The sequence below is a fragment of the Mandrillus leucophaeus genome, unplaced genomic scaffold (assembly GCF_000951045.1).
Source record: "Mandrillus leucophaeus isolate KB7577 unplaced genomic scaffold, Mleu.le_1.0 Scaffold406, whole genome shotgun sequence".
NCBI classification, from domain to species: Eukaryota; Metazoa; Chordata; class Mammalia; order Primates; family Cercopithecidae; genus Mandrillus; species Mandrillus leucophaeus.
The window spans coordinates 1,608,923-1,617,812 of NW_012104321.1; the positions used below are offsets into that span (position 1 = coordinate 1,608,923).

The 8,890-nt window shown below is 34.9% G+C and overlaps 1 long non-coding RNA gene across 1 annotated transcript in view; it reads right to left on the reverse strand.

Annotated features, from left to right (window-relative positions):
* Positions 1-8,890, reverse strand: part of LOC105548262 — a 34,087-nt gene continuing 25,197 nt past the window's right edge. The window contains exon 2 of the long non-coding RNA XR_001007367.1: positions 1-337. This is a non-coding gene — a long non-coding RNA (uncharacterized LOC105548262). The remainder of the gene's footprint in view (positions 338-8,890) is intronic.

Here is an 8,890-nt window from a genome sequence, read left to right on the forward strand (position 1 = left end):
AAATCTCATTTATTTCCCATTATCTTCCCTCACACCTCTTGCATTTATTTAGTTAAAGTTCTTTTTGATCCAAAAGGAAGCAATGTTTACTGGGCAATTTCTACCTTATGCCAGAAACAACAAATATACCAGCAATTACAGTATTTCCAAGAAAAGTATTGTTTGTTTTCTCTTCATGTCTTTGGTGAGTCCCTTGGAATTAGGATCAAAAAAGAGCGCATGAGCTGGTGAGATGTTTGCTATTGTCCTCTGTCAGATTTTCCTGTGCAGCAGCATGGAAAGTAGGTCAGTAGGACAGTGCATACTTGTCCTTTTGCCTTCTGGACACTGCGACAACCTAGGAATTGAGAGTAGCAGAAAATTATTGTTCAATACTATGTTTCCTAACAAAATCAACTCTTGTAAAAAAACAAACAAAGACTAAATATGGACAGATGAGCCTCTAGAACGTACTACTAGAACGTACTATGTGTTGCGTAAGGCCTCATCCAAATCTCTATGGAAATGGTCAAAGCAAGTTTGAGAGGCTGCCAAACATTAGTAATGTGGCAGCACTGACTCCTGCTGTTGAAGATGGAGTGTCCATGTTGAATGATGAGAAATCTGGCAAGTCTTTTTGGCAAACTTCTTTGGAAATCCATCTTGGGCATCCTTAGCTGTTTGTGCCATCCTTTAGCTAGGTTAGGCCATTTGTCTTAGATCAATGGGCAAAAGGGTAACAGCTGAGAAAAAGACCTTTCCTACAATTTTCTTGATCTCGTCTAAAGCAAAAGAAGACATATCTCTGAAGGAACTGTAAATCATGTATTGTCAATAACTGATTCTGAGCTCTGATTATCACAGCAATGTTTGGATGTGAACACTGGTGGATACTTGGTGTCATTCTAAGAAGGAATCCAACACAATCCAAAGTTATGTTTAAGAACAGCTCTGTAAATCAATATTGTGGAGTTTCGGTAACTGTGTTTTCACTGCCCATGGTGAGAATAGACATTCAAATGCTACACTCTGTTGATTTTTGATGATCAGACCTACTTCCAGGCTGTTAGGTATAGGTTTTAGTCATGATTTTCTTGCCAATTATTTCTGAACATGCTAGAAACAGTTCATTTGAAGTAATTCTTTCTGGAATAACAATGATTTCCACATTATAGTCCCCTTTTATAGATGAGAACTCATATTGATAGTCTGTAATTGACTTGAATTTCTTTTTTTTTGAGCAGTATCTTTTCTGACAAACCATTCCATCCAGCTGCCACATACACCCAGCAGCAGTTCAGGAAAGACTGATCTGTAGTCATCATGTGTAATTATGGAATGTGTTCAATATGAAAATGCTGATAGCTAATCTTAAACACTTGATATCTGTATCTTTCTGACTTCTGAATGCATTTTTTATTTGTATTCCACTTACCCACAAAAAACTCAGATCTGGCTTAAAGTAAACATGCAAACCACAAAACAAACAAACAAAAAATTGCACTGGACTATGAAATAAAGCTAAATTTTTTGTAAGTGAGAAATCATTTACATGTATAATGGGGAAATGAGACTACTGAGAATACGGTACAGAATAATGTAGTTATATCCTACTCTTAGATCTAAGTTTCTTAGTAGCCAAATCTATAAGAGCAACACAAAGATCACATAGTTTTCAATGTCTGTAGAAAGAACCCATTTTGTTATTGTTATTGTTTGTGATCATTATTATTATTATGCATTTATTTTTTCCTATTTTAATATTAAATAGCAGCTTACTACCGACCAGCTCTTTTAAAAACATGACAGTCAAATGGCAGCCTTCCAAATCATAATTCCCTATAGTCAAAGACATATTCACAACTGGTATCTTTTCCGAGGAAGAAATAGTGGCAGTCCCATGACATCCTCGTGATGGAGTACTGAATAAACTACGGTGTTTTCCCTTTTAGTGCAGGCCCTGCACAGGATGGGCAGAATAGACAGGTACAGTTTGTCAGTTCTTCTGTGTTTCTAGAAGCATCTAGCCAAAGTTCCAAGCTCTGCCTACCCAGTGACAGAATTAAAATCATTTCTTTTCTTTAGGAGAAAGGCCCAGTGGAATAATCTGTACAAACGGTGAAGGCATCCCACAATATTCACGTATAGAAGACTCAGGTGCTTTCAGTACAAGACATGTTAGGAGAAAAGACCTTTCGCAATTTACTCATCTATGGGAAGAAGGAAATGCTGGGAAGAAGTCCAGATGTAGACAACAACAGGGAGACCATGCAACAAATGACAGTATGCTAAAGGTCTAGCAAGAAGGAGCTAGAAGCATGCAGGAGAAGCAGCACTGAGAATAGGGAAACAAGTGCTATTCACCCAGGCAGGGTCAGGGAAGTCTGACAGCAAACAGTACCACCTCTACCCAAGTCAGGGGTTTAGCAGCGAGATTCTGGAATCTTCTGTGAATTGGCAAGACTAAAATCAGACTATAGGCCAAAAGACTAGCATCCTAAAGAGATTAACAATAAGCTCTACTTAAAATACCTTATCACCATATCAACTAGCCCAAAATTTCAGCCTTGACTCACAGGCATTTGGCAAAAGAATAAGCAACACTCTTACCATGCTTTGAGACTTTGAGAAATTTTACATTTTTAGGAAAGGTTGGTGTTGCTGTTGAGAATTCTGTTTAGAACCAAATGTTTCCATACATATCTGAGGCCAAGGTGAAGCAGAAATATGAAAAATGCTATTTTGCCAGATACTTGGGCCTTGCATTCTCTAAACTATTTCGCACATTTCAGTTCACTCTCTGTTTTGTTTTCTTTCAGGGAAAAATCAAAGCACTCAAACATACAAATTCCAGGAAGTAAATTGATTGGCACTGTGCATTCTGAAAATCCTCAAAGCATACATTTGAAAAAGTTTAGGTTTCTAGGTGGAATCGTGACCGTATTTCTGTTGCCTGTGGCTACCTAATTAATTTTCTTCTTGGTGAATGTGTTCATACTGTTCAGTTTAGACAGGAGTTGTGAGTGAGATTGCCATAGGGAGATTCCCCAAGGGACAGCAAAGAGAGTACAGTTCAAAACAGCCTGGATTGTTAAAAGGTACAAAAAAAAATTAGAGTGAGATCAGATCAGGATTTAGGATCTAACAGAGATGTAGGAAGAAAAATCAGTCTGAGCAGTTCTATTTATCAGGGTCTAGCAAACCATTAGTGCCGACAGCTCTCCCAGAAGACACATCTCCTCCTTTTGTCCCCATCAGCCCTTTCCAGTGATACAGAAGCCCTGCCCCAGTGGAACCCCGAAGCTGCAGGTTGTCTGAAGATCAAAGAGTCACATAACTTTATAGCTGTCCAATGTCTTTATTTTATAAATAAGCGAACACCCAAAATTACATGGCGCCTCGCCATTTTGGATAGAATCAAAACAAACCTTTGACCAATAATTCTTTACTGCTACAAAAACTATTACTGGTGAATTTCATCCTAAACCTTTAGATACATTCCAGAATATATCTATAAAAGGAACACAAAATATTAACACTAAACCCCAGCATACACTGGAAGCATAATAATGCTCTCATTTAAATGTGGGCAGTTTTCTTATATAACAAATTTAGGATTCACTAATTCCTGCTGCTTTGAGCCACTATATTACCCCTGCACCTTCCTTATTGCTGTGGGAAACAAGGTACTTTTTAAGTAATCTAAGAAAAGTACAATAAAAATATATATATATAAATGTATAAGAAAACAAACACAAAATTCCATATCTAAATATTTAGCACAAAAAATAAGAACTTAATATTTAAGTTAAGAACCACCAGTACACCTATACAAATGTAACTTCATTAAGTTCTTTTCTGATTACATTTTTGAGCCCTTACAGTACAATGGCTAGTAGAATCTTGGTCAGAGTAAATATCTGCATGAATGTGCAAACATCATTATTAGATGTTATTCTTAAATACAAAATTTGTTATACTAGATATATTAAGATTGAGATGAAAAGAAACCCATTTGTACATTCACTAAACTTTTTTAATGGCTAAAAATTATTATATCATTCAGGTATACAATTAATTTCTTACAAGTATAGAATAGATGACCTTTCAAGTGACTACTATCAAGTACAACGACATTTACTTTCGAAATGTTATTTCTCTGTTCTTTAAACCATGGCCAAGTTGTCTTGATCCCTTAAATAAAGAGACTGTAGGTCACTAGAGAGAGAAAAAAAAGAGGTGAGTGCTAATCGTTAGGAAAAAAAAAAAACCCTCAGTCATCTCAGGACACCATCAGCTTAAAAGAAGACAGCACTTTTTTGGGAGTATGTTTGACATTTTCCACATATTTCAAGAAGGTCTTACAGATCTAAAATTGTAGCAGATGGAGAAGCAGCAGGTGTGAACTCAGCAACTATACAAAAGACAAGATTCCAAACTAGGCCAACCACTTAAGGTCTTTCACATTTGAGGTGAGGGAATGGATTTACTTTAGAAAAGATATAAAAGTGTATGTGTGTGTGTGTGTGTGTGTGTGTGCGTGTGTATAAAATGCATTAAAAGCTATGTTAATATATTTCTATAAGACATACCATGGATCTAGAGCCTAGGAGATGGATGATAGCAAAATAAAACAGAGGAAAGAGTTCTACACGAAAGTTAAAAGAAGAAACCTAATTCTGTTTACTGTCCAAACTAATTCAAGTTACTGTGCTGTTTTTAAAATTTATATTCATTTTTATTTTTATTTTTAATTATACTTTAAGTTCTAGGGTACATGTGCACAACGTGCAGGTTTGCTACATATGTATACCTGTGCCATGTTGGTGTGCTGCACCCGTTAACTCGTCATTTACATTAGGTATATCTCCTAATGCTATCCCTTCCCCATTCCCCTACTCCACGACAGGCCCCGGTGTGTGATGTTCCACGCCCTGTGTCCAAGTGTTCTCATTGTTTAGTTCCCACCTATGAAGTTTACTGTGCTTTTAACCTCAGGAATATGCTTCTCTAAAGGCAAATTCTTACTTATTTTAACAACCTCTCCTCAGACACTTGCTCGCCAGTTATTTCAAAATTATTAAAAAATAAAAACATAGCTATTTTCTCAATCAGAATCTCTGGGTTCAAGTTTTAGTTCTACAATATTCTAGCTACGTGACCCTAGGAAATATATTAGCCTCTGAAAATTAGATATAAATTGGAAATTAAAACATTCACTCTGCTTTGTTTTAAAAATTAAATGAGATCTACTATGAGTATATTAACTCTTAATAATACCTAATATTCTTTATTTCCATTTTCTCATCTTCACTGGTGTAAGAAAAGTCAAAATCTTAACAGCAAGATGTAATAGAATTAAAGTGATATTAATATTTTTTAAAAAATATTCAGGTCAAATAAGTATATCTGTTTGGGTTTTTAATGTAGTAATTCCTTATATTACTATGGTGACTATTATAAAAAAGAGGAGGCCAGGCACGGTGGCTCACTCCTGTAATTCCAGCACTTTGGGAGGCCAAGGTGGGTGAGCCATTAGCTCAGGAATTCGAGACCAGCCTGACCAACATGGTGAAACCCCGTCTCTACTAAAAGTACAAAAATTAGCTGGGCGTGGTGGTGCATGCCTGTAATCCCAGCTACTCAGGAGGCTGAGGCAGGAGAATCACTTGAACCCCAGAGGCGGAGGTTGCAGTGAGCTGAGATCACGCCACGGTATTCCAGCCTGGGCGACAGAGTGAGACTCTGTCTCAAAAAATAAAGAAGAAAAAATTTTCAAAAACACTTTGAGCAACAAGATCTTAATGCAAAAGAAATCAAATGAAAAACATTTGAAATAAAGTTTCAATTTTTATTACCAATGCAGAAATATCTTTCTGTACATTATCTTGGAGAGAATTTGGTAATTTCCAAAAAGGCTTTTGATTCAGTTAGGACATAGACACAAAGATTTAAATCAAATTGCAAAGCAACATCTATTTATATATTTACACCATCCTAACTTACATGGAAGAAAAAGGAAAGTAATAGAAAAGCTAAAAGTACTACATTCCTATACATATGTTTGAAATAGACTGTACACAAACTAAATATAATCTGCATTTCTTTTGGCTACAACAGAGCACTAAGAAATGTTTTACAGACTGTTAAACTGACTCAATATTATACTTTTAAATATCAGTGATATAAACAGAATAAGGACATTCTAATATATCTTGGAACTTCATCCACTAAAGAAATGCATTTAAGATTTTGTGTTCTAAATACTCTATTTTAGAATACAAACAAGCAGGGTAAAGCAATCTTGGCTTCGTCGTTCTTGGTTATTTGATAATATCTGTAACTTTTCACTTACAATGTGATTCAAAAGGACCATGACAAACGTGAGAGGCACATTCACATTAAATAATAGGCAGTAGAAAAACTTTGCAAAATTTAAGTTGTCAACAGCTAAATATACCTTATGGTAACGGTCCCTAAAAGGAAGCTAAATTTGTAAGCGAACCAAAAGGTTCAAGTTTTCTCAAAATAGAGCCAATGGTGGATTTTAAGTATCCTTAAATAAGATGTAACTTCTTGCATTTTGTATAAAATTTAATGTCCATATGTCTATATAGCTTTTTCTAACTAAAAACATTTATATTCTTCATCCACTTCTAAAGTGGATGTAACCCAGAATAGGTTAAGAAGCTATATAAAGAAGAATAATATTGTATAATTACTAGAATCATCTCAGAATAACTGACTAAAACCTTATTTTCACAAAATATATTGCATAAAATGCCAGTTCCTGGGGAGTTAAACAGATACATAAAAAATTTGAAGAATAAATGAAACTTCTATACTGCAGGATTTTTCAGAGCTATTAACATTTTAATGAGCATTGTTTGTCTCCAAGAGTGTGATACAATAAGCAGTTTCACCAACTCGCCTACCCAAGGAAGCTTTCTTAGCTCACAGTGTTGCCTGGCTGTGAGAGTCCAAGGAAACCGCTTGGAGAAACGGTGATTTAAGACTGCACTTTATGACCAAACATTGAGTGATAGATAATCGAGTAAAGATTTTATAATTAAATTCAAACTAACCAATTTTTAATGAGTAAAATAGCAACTGTGCCTTTGGAACCATGTTGTTCTCCATTAAGCAATAACCATAATCGCACCACTAAGTAAATTGACCAGCAGGTACCAAATGGATAAATACTTCTCCACATATTCTTAATCGCTTGGGCAAAATACCTTTAAAGAATACTTTGTCTAGCTTTGTTGTGCCAAAGATCCTTATTATTTCATCCCTAGCTAGTTAGCTAGTACACATAAAAAGTAAAACTAAGAACAGCAAAAATGGGGTGGAAAGGATAAAAGATAACGTTTCAACTGCAAATTCCAGGAATTGCAGTCATTGATAAAATTGTGTAAAATGGGACAAGTATAGCCAAGAGCTGTATTTCAGCTTCAGGATTACCAGAATTTGAAGTTTAATCCAGTGTTAACCTATGTTAAAACAACCAAAACCAAAAAGAAAGAAATGATTAGCAGAGAATCAAACACGCTGCTGTTAGTTAAACTTGAGTAATAGTGAATTTTCATTGTCATATTGCCTAAGACCTAAATACTCTTTGTAACTGCTTCCAGTGTGATTTTAAAAACCTGTAGGTCTGATGTTCTTTGTAAAATGGGAAACACATTTTATTTCAACTAAAATCACAGCTGTAACTTAAAGAGAGAAAATGAGATTGCAAGTCGTCCTTTTCCTTCCTCTCTACTTTATCAGCTGTTCAGTTATATCCACCGACTCCATTTAAGCTGACAACTGGTATTTTTCTTTCATTCTCTCTACTCCCACTAATATTATTTTAGCTTTTGAGTTCTCTCCTAACGTCACCATCTTGTTTTTGCCTACATCTGTTCTTCATTAGCCTCCCAGAGAGGTAGGTTTTCATTCAACTTTATGGAGTATCCATGATAAGCCTGAGACTGAATATTATGTGTTTCTTGTTCCAAGATCCAAGGAAACTGACAATCTTGCAAGGGAGCAAAGGACAAAAACACCTGCTACTTTATCCTAGAATAAGACAAATTTTTCAATATATGGCTTTCGTTACAGTAAATGAGATATGGTACCACTAACTTAATTCTTCACTTGTAAAATGCTATTTTGATATGGCCTAAGTGTCGCTATGGAAGCTGATATTACTCCTCAGTTGTAAAAGGGCAAGAGATTGTACATTTAAGAAAAAATTATGAACATTTTGGAGAAACTATATTGTTGAAAAGCTCTGTTTTAGACATGTAACAATATTTAAAATGCTGAGCTGATATTTACAATATTTTGTTCTTTAGCAACTATCTTTTTACATTGCTAGAGCACTGAATTATTGAACATTAATGTGGTACACTGAGCAGTAGAAATGAGCTTTCTAGGAATATAGTTGCCTAAAATATAATACTTGAATGTATTTAAAACTAAGTTCATTATATTTTGACAGAATACCTTCTGTATATTTAGATTAAGGATATATTCTCTCAGCAATATTATTTTGGTAAACTGTAATATTAAATCAGACATTTTTGGAATGGATACTAGAAATTTTGAATGGATACTTGAAATTTTGTGTCATTATGGTTAATGCAAACATTTTAATCTGACTGCAAATTTTCAGAGAAAAATATTTGTTCTACACTTGTTGGTAGGCAGGAGAAATGTAAATAGATATTAATGTTTACAATGTGAAAATATATATGCTTAAGGCATACATAAGGTATTAGTTGACAAAAGTAGACTTAAAGTATTAGTTAAGTTTCATTTTATTGTGGTAACAGACACCAACTGGAGCTAGATTAAACAAATAAATATACTTTTTAGGAAGATGCTGTCACATCTCACAGAAGCTAAGCTGAAGTTGAAAGAC